Genomic DNA, 19383 nt, shown 5'->3' with positions numbered 1-19383 from the left:
CTTTCACCTGATGAACTTAATCAAAGTTTATTCATTTGAGGTTAATCTCTTTCTCTTCAAATAATTCGAGCTTTCGCAGCCCTTCTTTGTTTACTAAGCAAGTTCAATAACAAAATGAGTATTAAAGAAGTAACATCGATATGAAAGGGGTTAATCAGGCATCGGTGTACACCTAAAGGAATTATCGTCATCAAAGAGAAAACAGACCCAAAAACGTATTAGTCTCGAATCTCGCTCCTAATTGCAACATTTATGCAAACCAATTTCGGGCGAATCTAATTTCGTCATGTATCTACAGGCCACGTAAACCGCTATGGAGATGACGGACGTGGGCTTCCGTCCGAGATGCTCCTCTTCATTAAGAGAGAGGGGCGGGGCGGCGGGGCTGCGATGGCTTTATGGGACAATTTGCATTTACACGAGCTCCGGCACAGATTACGGCCGCACTTATCCGCCAGTCGAAATGAGGCGCTTGCCACCCCACGCCGAACAACCTACGACCAAACAAGCCTTTGTTTATATTCCCTTGTATTTTTCACCCGCCATTTGTTTTGACGGCCCATTTCTAAAACATGAAGGTTTTGAAACCCCGAAAATACTTTACGACGGCCACAGCGGGCACTTTTGATTTTTCACGAGCGCTTTTTATTGTTACCTACCCTGACCAATCGGATATACGTAAAACAATCGTTTCCAAAGCGCCCAAACATTGAAGTCACATTGTGTTTGAGTATAACAATGATAAAAAAACCGTTCATGTGAACGTATTGTTGCAAAAAGTGGTCGTATTTGCACAAAAATATAAAAAAGTTTGTTATAAAATGGAGAGCGTGTATTCGTATGGGTTTTTAGTTTCGTGTATGCGAACACGTACACTAAATAGCTGTCGCAAAGCTAAAAGGTCTAACAAAGAGCAAGCCACAATAGCTGCAAGGCACATATAACTGAATATATATCGAACGCAAATCCCAACTGACCCACTTACGGACAACCACCTTTGAATCGGCCTGACAAAAGCATGTCGCTGCAAGAACATTATGTCGGACCGGCCGTCGAGCCTCAATTTAGAGCCCGCATGGACCTATCTAGAGATCACGTAGAACGGCGAAGCAAGCCCTGAAATCTACATACTAAAGGTAACAGCTATCGAATCAAGTATCACCGACGAGGTAAATGTTGGAGCTATTACTGCAAACGATAGTGGAAACGAACCATTAAATTTTATCACGAAGCTCTGATTCGAAATAGGTAACTGCTATTAACCTTTGTTACTACAAGTTAGTAAATTGCGAGAAATTGGAGATAGATAATTTGCCGCTTTGAGATACAATAACCTTTAGAAGTTCAATGTAACTTGAGATTAAGATTTGTTTTCAAGTTACAAATAATTACTTTATAAAGTTATGCTATATTTTATTTTAGCAGTTTCATAATTAAATTACGTGGCATTGCCTCTGTTCATTATATCTGGTATGATATTGGAAGATTTTAATTGAAAACAAAAGCTTAACAAAGTTGAATTGTTGCCTATAACTTTGAGCATAACTGCTTCCAAACATTGACTTAGCCGGTCGGTTTACCTAATTTAGAACAAAATATACTGGCGCTCCCGTGCACCTAAATGACTGTGAAAATGGGTAACCTTTGCGTAAAAGCGCTGCAAACAACACCTTGACCCACATAGCTTTAATTAAAATTCTGCTTCATCACCTCAGGAAAATAAACAAGCCTGAGAAAATGTGACGACGAAAAATAATCTTGTCCGTCATTATAATAATGGCCTAAGAACTAAGAACTAAGACCAACTAGTTCATGAAGCTATGTCCCTTCGCAAATAACACAAATGAAATTATACTACAGTCAAGATTAATTTCGAGATTTAATTAAGTAATTACGTTGTCCGAGAACTTTTTACGACAGCAAAGCTAGCGGTCAAGTTAAATAAATCGTGAGCTAATTTTGTAAAAGTAGTTTTAATTTCAGCCGTTCTTTCCTTAATGAGAGAGGGAAAGTAATTAACTTATTACAAGCTGACACGTTCTGTTTCGCAAGTCATCTTTGGATTGATACACACCCATCATGACTTAGAATTGGGTGTGTTTAAAGGTAAACCATTTCTATAAAGTATACTAACTGATCGTATAAATAGCTGAACCAATATCATGAAATCTCCTTCCAAAGATAGTCATGAAACGATGTCCAATTAAAATGAACCTACCTCATCTTAAACAACATTGCGGTGCACATAAATATTCATTGTGCAGCACCCGATAGTCCTATTTGTCGTACTGCCGCTTGTCACTACTGCGTATGTATCCTACCAGGCCAAGAATATTGTTTGCTATAAATCACCTATTTATAGGACGATGAAGAGAAATTATGCTCCCTCAAAATGCAAAGAAACATCGCAAAACTAGATTACCTTGTTGGCCTTCCACAAACATTTACCTAATTAAGTGTCCAAATGCCAAACTAAACTCTCTTTAATCAACACTAGCTAGCAGCCGACAATTTCAGACGAATCCCAGGCGTGCCTCGCCACTGTACATTTGGGGGCGGCCATACGTGTGATTGACACATTCGAAATACGCGTCATTCAAACCACGCTTTAAATCTGTCTGAAAGCGAGTGTCGTTGAAAAATGATTGGTCATATATTTTGAACGGCAGTGTACGGAACACGGCGCGTTAAATGCCCATAAAGAAATAAAAGGAAAAATGTACGCTGTATCTTTATTATAATAGTAATAGTAATTTATTATGGCCAATTGACTGGGTTTGTCATTGCTCAGTGATGCGTTCTATTGTTAAACGAAGTATTAAGACATTATTAAGACGGCATTAATTTTTGACAGCGACAAGAAGTTTTGATGGTTTTGTTGTATTGTGATACGTGCACACTGAGAGAGGAATGCTCATCATTATTTAAGGCATAATGAGGATCGATCACTTTTAACCTTTTCAAATGATTTGTAAAGACTGTAATAGCAAAAGTTGTAGCTAAATGAAAAATGAAACCAGATGCCTGGTCGAGATTGGAAAAGAAGGGGGACGAACAACAAAATTAAATATAGGATAGCTATAAGAAAACATCTAATTACCAACTCGAACACTAGTATTAGTCCAGCAATTACAAAGTCTAAGGCTTATTATAAAACAACAACAAGACGGCGAGTACACAACTAAAAACAAAAGAACACCGTGACAAATAAGGCCAACTCCACACCACACGACAAACTGTTGCGACTGAGAAACGAAACAGTTTTTCAATTCCGCTACAAATGGTGTAACATTTACAAAGCTTTAAGCTTAGAGAGAACACAAATGGCTGGGCACAGGTGTTGCTTTATTGAAAAAAAGATACAAATTACCCCTTTCTACGCAATTTGATGGAGGATTGATGCCTTCACAACGAGAACTTGGGTAAACGGTCCGCAGATTGTTTCTTGTTTTGTCTTTTCCACGTTTTTCTTGAAAGTCTTTGGGTTGCTTGCATAAATAATCATTTTGTTCTGTTTACTGAAAACGTTTGTTAGCAATGAGATTTTCTTTTGTACTGACAATTTATTTTCCTGCAGTTGTGTCTAAGATGTCGTCATTTATCTTTTATTTACAGAAGAGATTGTTCCAATTATCTACTTTATTTAGAGAATTCTGCTTACCTAATGGTGGGCAGGGCAGCTTGATGTTATAACGTGGTGATACTTGAGATCATGAGCTCAAAGTAAACAAGATAAATCCTGAAACAAAAGAAACAATATTATGAATAAAAACATTTATTTACATCTGTAATGTTTCTACTTAACCCGCCAACTTTATTATCTTTCCGGATATCGTTACATTATAAAGCATCGATAAAGAAGTTCCTGCCTTAGAGCTCTATAAAACAGACCTTCATAAACAAGCAATAACTTTTATACGCCGCCATAATTCGTTTTCTTTCCCATTTCTCTGAATATGATAGAAAAGGTCAAGTAAATTATTTTCATAAATAACATTATTTCTTCTTCATAAATCATGTTTTACAGAAGGGCGGCTAGACGAAAATACATGACGAAAATTAGTTCACGTACTCCGAATTTTCAGAGGAAATCGCTGATGAAATAAAACGAAATATATCGCAGTAAAATTTCGTTTCTGTCGGGCAAAAGTCAAACGGTACCCGCATCGCGTCGGTCCTTAGCGATAAAACTTCGTCGGGGTTACATTCAGAATTCCAAAACAAAGCGCAGTGAAAAGTCGGCACACAGATGGCGCAGGTGTCCTCGGCGACTCGCACGTCCTCTAATCAAGCGGAAATGTGTGCTTGGACGGCCGGCAGCCGGACGACCGGGCCGGGCCGCGCGCCCGCCGGACCGGTCGCGCCCGGCGCCACGCCACACCTGAGCGCTACAATCCCGCACCCGCCGGAATTTGAATCGGGTTCACATTCGGTCAATTCTAACAGGAAATTTAGATTCCGTTTTGAGCTATCTTTCTGTTTATACGCTTGACGTGCTTTCAGTCGCTTTTATATCAATATCTTTTGTTACGTACTTATAGTAACGTAGCACTGTATGGCAATAAAAAACACTACGATAACCCAGTCAATTTAACAATTCAAAACGGGTTTATATCATAGCTTTAAATTAATGTGGTCAGACAAAGAGCGGACTTGCCGCTTATCCGAGAGAAAGCCGGTTGTCGGTTATCGGTGCGTCCGACTGCATCGTGCATCAATCTTCACGGATGTAGGCACTTACTTAAAGTATCGAGTTTCCGACATCAAATATTTTCTTAAAAAAACATTGAGTTTAAGACCAAATTGACCAGAAACTGTAATCTGGTAGAATACCTACCTATTTTATTTTAAGTTTCAGGAAAGATATAAATTGTATTTTGTAACTAGGTACTCTGTAAAATTGACCTGTGATTTCATATCGGGCGCTTGCCGCAGCTATTTCATTTCCCCCGCCTCGCTGGCCGCGCAGACAGAACATTCTTTTGTTTCTGCTAACCGTGCCTCGTTACTAAGATCTTTGTAAACCTTTTGACATTTCGCTAAAAGGTTCATTTTCGCTGATTAATACTGTAATTCCATTGGCTGAGAACAAAAAGACAACAACGTTTGCACGGTTACGGAAGCGAGATGAGAGAAATTGTGGGAATTTATCAGGCACGTGCAGACCGGTCAGAATATATACGTACATGTTTAACACGAGTCTCTTAAAAAATAGTAACCCAGTTTTTGTGACTGTAAATCTATCAAACGCGATTGAACAAATAAATAGGACCGCTAAATTGATGGGTGAGTGGTTACAAATAGTTTTGGTGCTGTTTGCGGTGTCGAGTGGTTTTATCATCCCGTACATCTATACCGTTTATTTACTAAACGAATTTTACATTCCGGGAACTCGTATTAAATGCTTAAGTAGGGTAATTACCTATAATCAGGTTCTGCTTCGTTGTATATGTGGTTTCCTCAACGAGATAAGAATAACTTGAATAATAGACTATCACCGTTTATTTGACGTTAATTATAACACTACAGCTTATTATACAACACAGGAATTCACCTCATTAACTCTGAAGATAAAAAATAATGGACACACACCATCTCATTATGGCGACCAGTTTTAAAAAGATATTATTTTAATAAAATGGCGCCAGCATTTACCATTATAACCTCTCTGAAGAAAGAATTCGTAAGAAAGTTCGAAATCCAAAAAGTGAACGTTTCAATTTCATCCCTCGAACGCGTTCGGATACATTTCCCAACTGACTTTGTTCTGCGACGCCATTGTCATGCAGAACGCTGTAGCAAAGTTGTAGATGCATAAATTATGTTATTTTGTCGTTTATTATTACAAGCGTGAAGTTAAGCAGATAGAGATACTTCGGATTGTTTATGTAGACATTTGAATGGATGAATAATAAAGTGGGTTTGGAAAAAAGTTTCGATTGAATAGAAAGGTCGTAATTTTCCGAGACCACCCGTATTCGAACAGTTAATAAATAGATCAGGCCACTATGTCCCACCCGTTACAGCTGCTCCAATCGATAGTGAGATAAGCACACCTTGTTTAGGAGACCAGCTACGAGCTTTTATGTCTTTATTACCCAATAACAGCGGTATAAATCGCACTGCGGGGCTACTCTCACTGATAGACGCAGACTGAAATTGAAATATCATTGCCATAAATTACATGACTTTTAAATATAGAATGAGAGTACACGATTTTGAGTAATCGATGTGAATGTAGAGGTCGACTGGAGTAGTTGTATTTTTTTTACTTTATTTAAGAGAATATGAGTAGACACAACATAAATAACGTAAAAACGCCAAACAATAATGCACATTAATGAAGTTTGCAGAAAGCTAAACAGAGTCAGTTGCCACAAAGGCGAGCGTCGAGGGCGGGCTAACAATCTAGCTCATTAGCAGAGGAATATCCTTTTAGGAAAAAAAACACACCCTAGATTAATTTGAGTTTTACTTCTGTAATATTTCGTCGCGCCAGTTAACGAGGTAACTCACCGTGCCTAACAAAGTTACATGATGCAACTCTTCGGAGCTTCAAAACCCTCCTTCGTCGCGATCCTTAATTTTCCTCCGAAACTTTTTAAATTTTACACTGCTTTTAAGATTCGCGACTCGAGTCTCCGAGAAACTATGTCGATGGTTCTGACATCTCGCCAGATGAATTTATTAATGATGTTTTTAATTAAGCTTTTATATACCGGCAAAGGTTCAATTTGTACGGATCTTACTTTTGAGTCGTTGAATTTATAATAATATTTCCTTTTGCCTTAAGTACCTACATACTAACCTTTTTAATATTCATGCTCGGTCTTTAATTACTGTATCCTAGACAATATTAAATATTCATAGTGTTACGAAATATTCATAGTCTAATTCGGTAAGCACACAATTTATAATAACCTGCCAATAAACTATCAAGATTATTATGAGCACCAGACCCCAACAATAACCAAATATTAGCAAGTTGTGGAACGTCCGTACCCTACATAAGATGCCCAATATTCAGAATAATCTGATTATGGGCAACGTAAGAGTATTATTTGAAGCTTACCGAACCCTCGACATTCTCACACGCAAAAGTTCCTTCAAAAATAAGTTCTTATACGTTTATATCGTGGTTAAATTTTAGTGCATGTCTATAGTCACTTATCTCAATGTCCATTGATTGTAGGCAAACATTTTTATTAGGTTATATTTTTATAGATTTATCCCGAGTGTATTAAGTGTTTTGTTATGCGTGGGATGCTGTTAAGTTGGCGTGGGCAGTTTATTTATTCACATGCTTTTGTGTCCAGGGCCTTTGTGATACCCTAGCATACAATTTCCTATGTAGAACAGGTAGTTTTTCAATGATTATATCGTTGATACCGGCCATTTGTAACGTCTGGCTTACATTCCTTGGCGTAATGTTAATATAAATATCCATTCGTTCGTTATTGCTGTTGTGTCTATTATGAATATTATCCAGTAGGAGGAAACTGTATTTTTTTGTAATATCACTCGTACTTGCTACATTGTATTGCTTCGTTCTTCGATTATTGTGGAATGTGTGTGAAGATTTTATGTAAAATGAGCGGACCGAAATATTTGATAAACCCATTATAATATTTTTATTTTCATCTTTATACTTTACTCTTATTGTAGTAGCTTTTGTTGAATATGGATAAATATCCGACCATAGCTACAACTGGGCAGAACCAGACTAAGTACTTCTTAAAAATTTTAGCAATGACTCATCCACATAAAAAAACTCAAAAAAGCAGCCACATGTCTTCTACGAAGCCATAACACAATCCGAGTTCTAAGAATAACTCTATCTTATTAACACCATTGAATCTCTTGCAATTATGTAGGCACCTGTATCACCATAAACGTAGAGCAACTTTTTAAAACCTGTATCAAAGATGTAATGACAGCTGCGTCTCATGTAATGTGATTGCGTCAACCATAACTCGTTTCAACTATTTGACAGGTGTAGTCTCTACTTGTCTATGGTAAATACGCCATTATACGTCTAACCGGCCAGTGTTATGTTTTTAATTTGAAACAGCAACTTGACAGTTCGAAATTTAAAATTCTCGTTGACATAAGGACTAATTTTGTATACTTTTTAAGAATTATCTTTGAATATCTTTGATTCTAAGGTTGACTTAAGAAAAGCTCTGGATACGCTGGTTCTTTTATTATAAGCCCGCGGGCGATTGGACCTAGTTTTTATGTAACTGGTTTATGTGATAATATTGTTAATTGTGTAATGTTTATTATAGTAGCCTAGGCTTTGAACTGATATGAACACCTGTCTGTATGTATTGTTAGTGCATCGAATGCGTTTTGATAAAAAAAGTCATGGATTTAATTTCCAGGGTACTCGAAATATTACAAAATATTACGAAGTTTATTAGCCAAATTATGTGGTACATTAAATACATTATTTTAATAGTTACGGATTTCGTAGAATGAAATTAAAAGCGACTTCGGAAATTATTGCCATTAAATTAAATACGCATACACAAATTAATGTTACATTTAATTCAATTACCTATAAAAGCATCGGTACTATAATTAAATGCAAATGATAAATCAATGATTCTGTTTCAATTTGCGAGCACAAACGTAATTGTACATTTGTATAAAATTATTTATTATTGTTACATTTTAACAGTCGTAACATTTACAAAGAAAACGGACAAGTCTAGATGTTGTCAGGAGTTTCAATTTCAAGGAATTCAAATGAAACAAACTGTCAGAATAATATGCTTTTAAGTTTGTAATAATAGTCACTGAGATAAATTGTAGCAGTTATTATATTTGTATTACAATAAATTAATGTCTGCAAACTATTTTAATCAACAGTAGATCTTTCCCGTCGACATAATATACGTCAGTTGAGTGTCTAATACAACAAACATGGGAGCTCTGGCTACAAACGAGCATTAAAACAATCACGTAATGATCGAGACAGACATACTCGCCGCCATTTAATTTTATTACCGCACAGTCTGGCGGGAAAGTGCAAACAATTTATAATTTTGTACTGCTTACCATTTTGTACACATTTATTAATTAGCTGTAGTACCTACGTACAGGCTGGGTGCTGAAATTGATTTTGTGCCATTTTTCAATCTCTCGACACTTTTATTTTGTTTGATTTGCACAATTATGTGGTTGTGCCGTTAAATTATTTAGTTTTTCTGCACATCTCTTGGTTTCAGAACTAAGCTATTTATTGTGTCATTGACATTTTTATAGGTAAGCTAGCTTAAGAAAGAAATGCATGCGAACACGTATGTAGACGTCGCGACGCTTATCAGCGTTAGTCACCCTGAACCGGTGAGCTGACATGCAGCCGCGGTGACTTGTAATAACGCAGTAATATTATGTAGACAAGCGTTATACTCACTCCCCCTCGGTCTACACGCGAAGCGGGGTGACACTGGGTACTGACGAGTGCACAAGTTATTTTTACACATTCCATTTATGTATTCCACGCCTGGATACAATTTATTTTATAAATGGAAGTGCTCAAAGGAAGTGCGGCTTCTGATTGTTTAATAACCAGATTGACAGCCGTCGACACGTGTAAGAAGTAAACTCAGAAACTTAACACCCATTTCCGATGGCAGTAGATACAGTAAAATAAAAATTCAACGATATTGCCTCTGAAAAATGTTTTTAATTCACCTGCAAAAAGGCTCTCGCGGAAATATTTTTCAGTTTTACCATAAGTAATCCGACCCAACCCCTGTTTTGCATAAAAAATATTAAAACGTTGCACAAATAAATATGTGCCCACCATTACTCTACTGGTAAATTTTATTATTAATTACACGGAGACTGACGGCATGCGGCGTTATGGCGGGTGAAAAAATGCAAAATATACATTTAATTTCGACCCTCGTGGCTAGGGGGCCACCTACTAATTAATTAGATGCCCACCTGCCGTAAAGCACCCTGTATTGTGGTGAGTTCGTGTTTAAATAAATATCTATGATTGCCGACCGTTCTTGGATTAATTGCCGTTTGTGTACAATAAACTTTAAACACATGTTATTTGAAATTCATTTAGGTGTTGAGTATTTTGAAAGTTCATTAATTGATATATGATAATCGAATTTACTATGATGCGTTTTAAAACTGACAAATATTTTTAATAAGTAGTAGGTGGTTCCAAACTTTATACTTGTAACTTAAAAGCTTAAGCTAGAAGCGAAGCAACAAGGTTAATAAAAAGTATTGAGTTCCAATTCACTCAAGTAGGAGCTCCGGTACACAAATAAAACAATGCATCATTGCATGTTGTCGCCTATTCCCAAGCGGTTGTCGGGTCTCGGGCGATATTTCGTTGAAAAATTGCCGCCGGCGTTGCTCGCTACTCGCTGGATGGGCGAATTTGTAAGTAATATTTATGAGGGCACGAGGCGAAATAATGATATGTATATTATTTGGGCCTGAGCGCGGGCGCCGAGGGAGCGCGGTCTAACAGCAGCATTTGTCAATGCCGCCCAGGTGGGCCAGCCCTGATCCTGTTATTACTTTATTTTTTGGTTCATTTCAATAACCTACGCAGCTTCTTATAAATGCCCACGTTTCTAAAGGCATTCCCTTTTATTGACTCGCGTGTGGTCTCTCGGACATCGAAGTGGCCTACGTATAATTATATTTATTTCCAGGACCTTCTCAACAAAATTTGTATGCTCTCATATTGTATTGTACTACAGACCTATCGACCACTTTGACCAATTAAAAAGCCATATTTCATTAAATTAAGAATTCAAAAGGGTCGTCAGACGAGAGATGAGACAAGTGGACATGTCAATTATAAAAGTTGATATTTTCATCCACTTGCCTTCGTGCCCTTATTTCGACAATTTAATAAATGTCGGATAAGTGAGCATTAATATCCGACAGTCAATGACCGGATCATAACCGAAAATCTTCAGTAAGTCAGTGAGCGAGTCGCGGTGCGCGCCGTGAAAAACGACGTCCATTAAGGAAGTGAATACATTTAAAATAATCGGCTTAGCCGTCCGACGTTGACGTATATTCGTACTTATCTCACGGAGATACCGGCACAGATATCCCAGCTAATCCCTTACACAAACATCTGAAAAAGACTCGGCACTCCTTGTACGGTTGATCCGTAATTGAATGGACTGCGAGTAGCTCTTTGACATGAACAAAAGTGCCTAATAATTTATGCCTATAATCTGACGCGCGGTGCACTCTGTTCGAGTCTCATTCGTTTTACGTATCGGGACTTTATTTCTTTTGTGGGATTCAGATATTAACTGCGCTGTGCCGGCGACAGTCACAATATTACCCGCATGCAGGTTCTTTATCCAATTCTTTAGTGGCTGTCACGCCCTCTAGCGCGGAAATTTATGTGCTGTTGGATTAAGAGAATATCAACAAGAAATCGACTTAACCACTGAAAGGAAATGCAAAGTTATAAGGGAGATTAAATCGTAAAGATGTTCGTGTTTACAGAAATAGACTCTGTCTAAATACATACCTTGGATCTTTGGAGTAATCAGGATGTCTCCATTAATTTTTAAGGACTTCCTTTGAGTGGCGCCGTGTTTACTTCGAAAACAAGGAAACTTTTAATGGAGTTACAATTCGTTGACCCTCAAACTCGGTTTCTGGAAGTAAGTTCCGACTTGTGACACCGCTTTGATGAGGCACGTTTAAACAAGACTATCACCTTTTCATTTATTCATAAGATTACATAACTCAAAGTTTTCCCATCAGAAACGACCTAAGAATAATGTTTGGAACACATTTTCTTTGTGGACAATCCTTTATTCATCATTTCACCTCTATGAACTAAATTCAAGGACTTTGCAATAAATTAATCATTGAGCATCTCATGTCTAATTACTACTGAGAAGGCAGTTAGTACACCTATCAGAACATAATTATCTTAGTAGACGCCAGCGCGTCGAGGGCGTCCAAACTACGTAGAATTACACACAATGCAAATTCCATTAATTAATGCAATGTTACCTAAGTATATTGCGGTGTATGGTGGTACAAAATAGTAGACTCGATGAATATTCCCTCGGCGTGCAATCAAACACGACTTATCGATCTCAGAGCTAAAACTGTAACTGTGTCGCCAATTATACATGCTAAAGGAATATGTAAGACGGTAGTAAGTATAGTTTTTTTGACACACAAGCGGGATTCTCCGAAGTAAATATTACGATGATATTTCTCTGATAATATAAAAATAAGAATTCGTTAATGATCAATTTTACGGCCAAGAAATAAGCCTGTCATGCTTACTGAAATCTACATAACACATTCTATCATGTTCGAATTTTACGCATCAAAAATGTCGTTAATATTATAGTTACCCCTTTTTGATGTAGATAATATATAAAAATGATATTCAATAACTATTCTGATAGGTTTCAAGAACAGTCGCAACAGAAGTACAGAAGTACAATGCAACACAAATCGGTTTGAGAGAGTAAGTTGTGGGTGACAATTGAATTATAGAGTGTCTTATAAAAATAAGGTAAGTCCCCGTAGCTCTTGACTAGTAGTGAAGTGGCTTCCACCGACGACACGACGGTACATGAATTATTATGAGGAGGCGACTATCTAAACTTCAAGTAGTTCCGAAGCACATCTCGTCGCCCTACCGACGAGTGTGTACAAATAATTATGACAGTTCTCATAGGAATGGCGCTTCAAGCACCTGTCGACAGCCTCAGGAATTTATAGACTTCATAATGAGACGCGACCATAAGAATTTATAATATAAGTTTATTAATGTGTTCTTGATGACCGCGCCTCATCAGCTATGAGCGGGAAATTTTCATTAAAGTGTGAAAACTTTTATTGAACTAGAAAGTTTATAACCTGCACTAAACTTACAATAACTTAATTACTCCTCAAGCTTAATAACGACTACAAATAAAAGTATATTTTTACAACAACTGCGATATAGTCCCGTTTTGAAAAATGACGGCCATCTTGATAATCATTTGGACGGCTTGATTAATGTTTATCGCGGTTAGCAGTCAATTAGACTCGCACTCAACTGAAGAAGTTGTCGATATACACAAATCGTTCAACAAGCGCACTTCCAAAGCGCGCCGTGACAGCTTCGACCCTGCTCCCGCGCATAACGCTTCCTCGGCGCCTGCACATGCAGTCATCTTTTAAAGCCCTCTTCCCGTCGCGTAGACTCTGACGAATTAAGTTATTAACGCTGCCAGCTGCTTCACACAAATCAAAGTGCCTACACCCGAACACTCGAACAGCACGATCGTCACTCTTCATAGAGTTTACGACCGTTTTATGAGCCCTTTCATATTCAACTTTCAGTCGCAACGTTCTTAAGTGAGGATGAAGTGCGATTGTTTCTACGACAAAATAAATTAATGCGGGCGACTCGTAAACGTGTTTATTTTCCGCGTCGGCCCGCGATATCCTTGGTTATTGTTCTTTGAAGTCAGGCGAGAGCTCCATCGTTCGACACCTTTGATGTTCCCGATAGTGTTGACTATCTAATAAAGCTTCAAGTCAGATATTTCATAAATCATATCCACATTGTCGACTCACGCGTAAGTTTGTTTAGGCGGCATTATTACTTGCGTAATGCGAAAATAGCTTTGATGTGCTCCTGTGAAAACGATAGCGGAATTATAGAGCCCGGGAATCGGGAACGTTTCAGCAGGTCGTCAGCAATAATTCCCCTTAACGGCAATGTATTTTGGGCAATATCTTTGGCCTGGCCTCGTCCTGTCATCGCTGTGCTGAAAACATCCCGTAAAACAGGGCGGTTATAAATTATGAACAGTTTCCACGCGAACGCCGTGTATTTGTCACCCCGGGCGAAGGTGGGTATTAAGATATTGCTTGGTATTCCTGCGGGTCTCATTACAGGCCGGGGCGGGGCCGACACCTCTAATATTTCATCCTTAGCAAGGGCCGCGACGACGCTACTCCACGAAACAGCTTTTACTAAAACGATACGCGAATGTACCTGAGACTTTTCTCATTTTCATAAAACGCTCATAGTGATGTTGTTTGGTGTGTAGCTTTTCGTACATTTGCTCTTAATTTCATTAGGAGCAAACGTTCCGTGGGAAAAAAAACGAGGAACGATTCGCTAAAAAAGGTTGTTTTGATGGTAGTTACATTAAGGTAATTGGTGTACGGCTGCGAAACATTTTTATAGCCCATCGCATCGGTCGTTTGGGGCTGCGCTAGCCCAATCATTGTCAATCTTTGCCTCCGGCTGAATTTAATACGGGATACGATGCTAATGGAACGAATTTAAGTATCAGCTAGATAAATTGCTTCTCAAGATTTATAGAACAACAAACGGTCGAACGTATAGATTTAAATTTAAACCGACAATTTACAACCCATTGTCACGTTTATTTTATGGTATTTGCGTTATTTTAATTGGCCTTAAGCTAAACCAATATTTAAAACTATTAATCATTTCAGCCATTAGACTATCGTACCAGCGGAAAAAATGTACCGTGCGTGGTTCAATTAGATTTGTATAATTGCGACCGCGCCCGCTTCGAGCGGAGGCTCACAGATCAATTTACTCTCACAATGACCTTAATATAAAGTCATCGCGGCGCAATGAATGGAGAATAATAATTTTCATGCGAGTATTAAAGAAATTCTATGTCGATGTTATCTCGAGCGTGAGTCGCGTGTGCGAGAGGAAACCGAGATGCGACGTTATTAAAAAAGCACATGTGGCCCGAGATGCGTATCGCAGCGTCTGTTAATTACTTTTGACACGCAGCATATGATTCAATTATCATATGATTTATACGGAGCGAAGGGTCGCGACTCGCGATGCTCGCAGGTTCGCTGTCTCGTCTGTTTATTTAAGCGTTAACTATCGCATTAATTTCGAAGGATCGCATTCCTGTAACAGATGGTGAGCAAAATCAAGACGGTAGCAGATTTTTTCTTGTATATAAATTCGTTGACACGCTAACTATTTGTGTGGGCTGGGACCAACGCGAAGGTATTTTAAAGATTGAAAATATTTAGACTAATAACGATGCCCTGAAATTATGAAAGATATTTAGGATAATAACGATTTCGAGGTTACTTGGACATTTTGATAGTAATCTTCAACACCTATGAGGTTATAAATTTCATGATTATCACCTGCCAGATCTTGATCTACGGAGTACACATAAAAAGGTTTAATTGCTTAACTCAGCCGTCCCGTAAACACATAATTCACATTAAACCGCTTTCACACTAAAAGATCGCTCCGACAAGACGCACGAAGCAACTCGGTAATAAATACTAATTACTAGTAAAATAACAAACGATAACATCGCGACCGAAATTTTTAACATTATAATGCGGCATCAGTAAAAAAAGCAGTCGTTACCATACATAGTAAATCTTGCGTGACGCGTAATGGTCTTATGGAGTTTATTTATCGTCGTCGGTCGTTTCGAGTGAACCGTTTAATAAATATTATCACACTTTAAGTCGTCAACAAACGTGAGAAGATAGCCGTTGACCCGGTTCGTGATATTTGTCTCATTTCGGGGATTAAAAGTGATCGTTGTTGAACGGCAACGCTTCTGTTTGTTCAATCTGTCTTTACAATAAACATCGGGGGTTGGTTTACGCGCGTCTTTCGTGCGAACATCTCCTATAATTAGAGATGGTTCTAAATGGCTTTGCTCTTCGAGTGTTCTCCAATGACAAAAGAGGACTTATAACAGCCTGTATAGAAGGGATCTCTGCCTAATTCTGAAGACGGTTCAATGACATCTCAAACGGCACTACGTTTTTGGAAGGTAATGCCTTTTAAATTCGTTTCCGGTCCTACTTAAAGCTTTTTAAAAGATTTGACGCAAAAAATGTTTAGAAGAAACTGCACGTGTGTTTTATTATAAAACATACTGTAAGTGCACTTGATCGTAGTGTTTATCCCAAATTAAATCTATCTGACAGGAAACACGTGTCTCGCTAGAATTCCGAAATGTCAAACAGAATTACTGGCAAAGTTTGTGAAAAACAATGGAGTCGGTAGCTAATAAAAAATAAAGAAGCTTATAAAAAGTTTAGTTCTGAAACAAACACATTTATAACAACACAACAATGAAGTAACAAACTCGTTAGTAGGACAACGTCTTGGCGGGGTTCCCACATTTGCCACCACATGGCTCGCATTGAAACATATCTCCTACACTGCAGCCTACTTTCAATAAATCCGGATTATCATTTATTTAAGCATACCCAGGCACGAACACCACCTAATGGACTTTAAAAATGTTTTATATTACAATGTGACAAGGTTCACAATACTTTAAAGGCTGGCAACAAATGTGCAACCGTCCTCCGGTACCGTGCTTTCAGCTCGTAGGAAGTGCGTGTTATTGCAGCTTATGTTTCGTAGTCGCCCGCTGAGATATTCGAAGCACCCGTCCGTTTTTTGTGACAGACCAACCGAGTGCCATAAATAATAGGTAGGGGTTCCCGCACCAAAGAGCTTTGTAATAAATTCGATGCTCTTTTTGGTAGCAAAGGAACGGGCCACGATTGAATTATGGTGATGCGTTAAGCCAGCAAACTCGGCTGGAATTCCACGTTTTTATTTCCTTTACATTTGGCGCTAAGCCCTGCTCGCTGCATTCGTGTCATTACATTCATATTCCTCGAAGTCTTTTCTTTGTTCAGTCAATACAATAAGTTTATTTTGCTACACACTCACTCATCCTGTATGGAGTCTCGGATCAAGTTACTACTCCCGACCATTTGAAAAAGAAAACATACAGATGGTACCTACATCCGTATTAGCTTTCTTTTAAAACAGAAGACATTTAAATCACATGAGACCGTCGATATTTCCTTCCCTTAGTAAAACAAAGGCATTTATCTGAGGCGGTCCGCTCTAAACTAAGATAGATTAGTGTTAGTCGCTGCGGACGACGCGACACAACACGACCGACTCGGACCATGTCGGAGATTTATTCTGTTTACTTGCTTTCAACTATTAAAGGCAACTTAAGTCAATTCAAGCTTGTGAAATATCATATTTTCTAAAAACACATTGAATAAATTAAGCGTCATGATCTTTAAATTACTGCCACAGAGATGCGCTTTGGGAATCATATCTGTTTAAGTAATTTTACGCCTGGTACGCACATCTAACTGGATTATGAAATCGTGATATATGTATCAGAGATATTTAAACGACCTTTCACTTTAAGATACCTGTCAGTGTTTGAGTTGTGTTTGTCTTCGGCGAGCTGGTATAGAGTTACAGCGGCAGAGCCGGTGGCGCGCAGGCCGGCCGGCGGCGAGCGCGTCGCGAGAGCCTCTCAAGTTACCCCCGGATAAGTCAATCATTGGAACGTCCACATTTACCCAAAATAAAACACCGTCAAATGTTACGTGTGGCGCTCGCCGGCATAATGTGAAGCGACAGCCGACATGTTTTGTGCGAGAAAATAAAAATGATGGCGCGCAGACCTAAATAGATCACCATTCGTGCTTCAGCTAAACGCTTTTGTCTATTTTATGACCGGCATCGCATCTCTCAATTTTCCTTTTATTTTCGTGTAACGTATTAGTTTTTGCCGACGACTATTCGTGTCTCACGGAAATTGTTATGTCACACATGTTTGCGATGGTACGGGCGCTGTCCTTTATTAAAACGAGTGCTCGTATTAAACTGTTAAACTGTTGAAAAGGAAGTAATTGGACAAGTGTTAGCGTAGTCGAAACCGGGCGGCGAGGTCCAATTTCCTGCTCCAGCCGCAGTCTTCGACGAGCAAATAGCTCTTTGCAAATCAAACAAGGGACCGTCTGGCGAATCCACATATCAACTTCGCATTGTTTCTCTCCCATCATTCGGGGCTAACCAGAGGCGTTTTCGATTATCCGCCCTCCGGAGAACAAAGCCTGCGACCGCAGAACCAAGTCAATTACATAGTTCAACAACTCAGCCCTTATAACTTTCATGGACCACCACCGGAATACAGAAAAGGGTATCTGTTTTCAATACACTGGCCGAGCGATGCGATTGACCCTTTCGAGTGTCGGCATTGACTTTTAAATTACTAATCCCGCGAGGGCAAACAGAAAAAGCGCCTCCGGGTTCGCTTGTTTACACGGTCGAGTGTACTTGCATATCTTCATTAGCTGCTGTAACTCCGCGCGCCTGCTTGCTCAACACTCGTCCGCTCGACCGACTTCCAACCGACTTCTACCTGGGAACTCTCATTATGATTCTTTCATTCCTAAGCGCCAACCACTCGAATTTTGATGACGCCGTACAATTGATGACTCTCTATGTGAATAAATTACCTTATCACCATTAAATTACATAAACAGCGGATCGTGCATACATATGCGCACTAATTTGATGTGTATCTTAACAAAACATACGCATAATGAATTTAACATTCTTTCACATCGTTTGAGTTCGAGTGTATGGCGCATAACTCGTTTTCCGGAAATAATTTAACTTGCTAACTGCCATTTTAGATACATATAGAATAGGGAACGTCTTTGGGACTTATTAATGTTTATCTAAACATCAGAATACGAATGCGTCGGACGGGAGAGTGAGCGATGCCCGCCCGTGGGGACCAGCCAAGCGCACCCATTCCAACTGCTGCCTATATAATAGGTACCGCTTTTTTCTACGTCAGATACAAACATTCTACCCTTTCAACCCGAATGAATTACTTAATTTTTCTATATTGGGTCTGTGCCCAACGATACTCGATGTCGAAATAAATTAGCGTTATCCATTGTTGTTCGCTATAAAGGAAGCTATGCTGTGAATTGGATTTGAGTGGTTATGCGGTTCGTGAACACAGGGTGGTATTATTATTTCGGCAAACATTTGTTAATAACCGAAACGCTTTAAGTATAAATCAGATAAATTGGGCACTCTACCGTGAAAATGACTATTCACTTTAATGATAGCAATAAGAAGAATTGGGAAAGAGGCATCAGACAAAGGCGGGCGAGGTTGATCACCTTTATAATGAAGAACATCATATCAATTAGAAGTGTAATATTGTACTGATGCAATAGCGGCATATGATCTGAATAAAACATTAAACATTATTATTAATGTGAGCGTTACCATCGAGTGTAATACGAGTCCGCCGCTCTCAAATGTATTCTCTTTCGCTCCAGTGCTTATTAATGAGATCAAATTGTTAATAACGACTGTGGGCATAAAGTAAAAAATAACGATTAACTGTGTTAAACTAGCGTAACCGATCGGAATTCGGCGCGCCAGTTTTGGTTCGCCATTGTGTTCCGAATAATAGAAGTGTTTATGTTTGGGTAGACTTTTTTGGACCGAAAAAAAAACTCATAATAATCATAACG

The 19383-nt window shown here is 38.7% G+C and overlaps 1 protein-coding gene across 2 annotated transcripts in view; it reads right to left on the bottom strand.

Moving 5' to 3' along the window:
- Positions 1-19383, bottom strand: part of LOC110383803 (leucine-rich repeat neuronal protein 2) — a 66921-nt gene that overhangs the window by 16895 nt on the left and 30643 nt on the right. For both annotated transcript variants that reach the window (XM_021344709.3, XM_021344710.3), the window contains exon 2: positions 3662-3739. The gene's annotated coding sequence lies outside the window, so the exon portion shown is untranslated. The remainder of the gene's footprint in view (positions 1-3661; positions 3740-19383) is intronic.

Source organism: Helicoverpa armigera, chromosome 3 (genome assembly GCF_030705265.1).
Source record: "Helicoverpa armigera isolate CAAS_96S chromosome 3, ASM3070526v1, whole genome shotgun sequence".
NCBI classification, from domain to species: domain Eukaryota; kingdom Metazoa; phylum Arthropoda; class Insecta; order Lepidoptera; family Noctuidae; genus Helicoverpa; species Helicoverpa armigera.
This window is presented reverse-complemented; position numbering and strand designations above follow the sequence as displayed.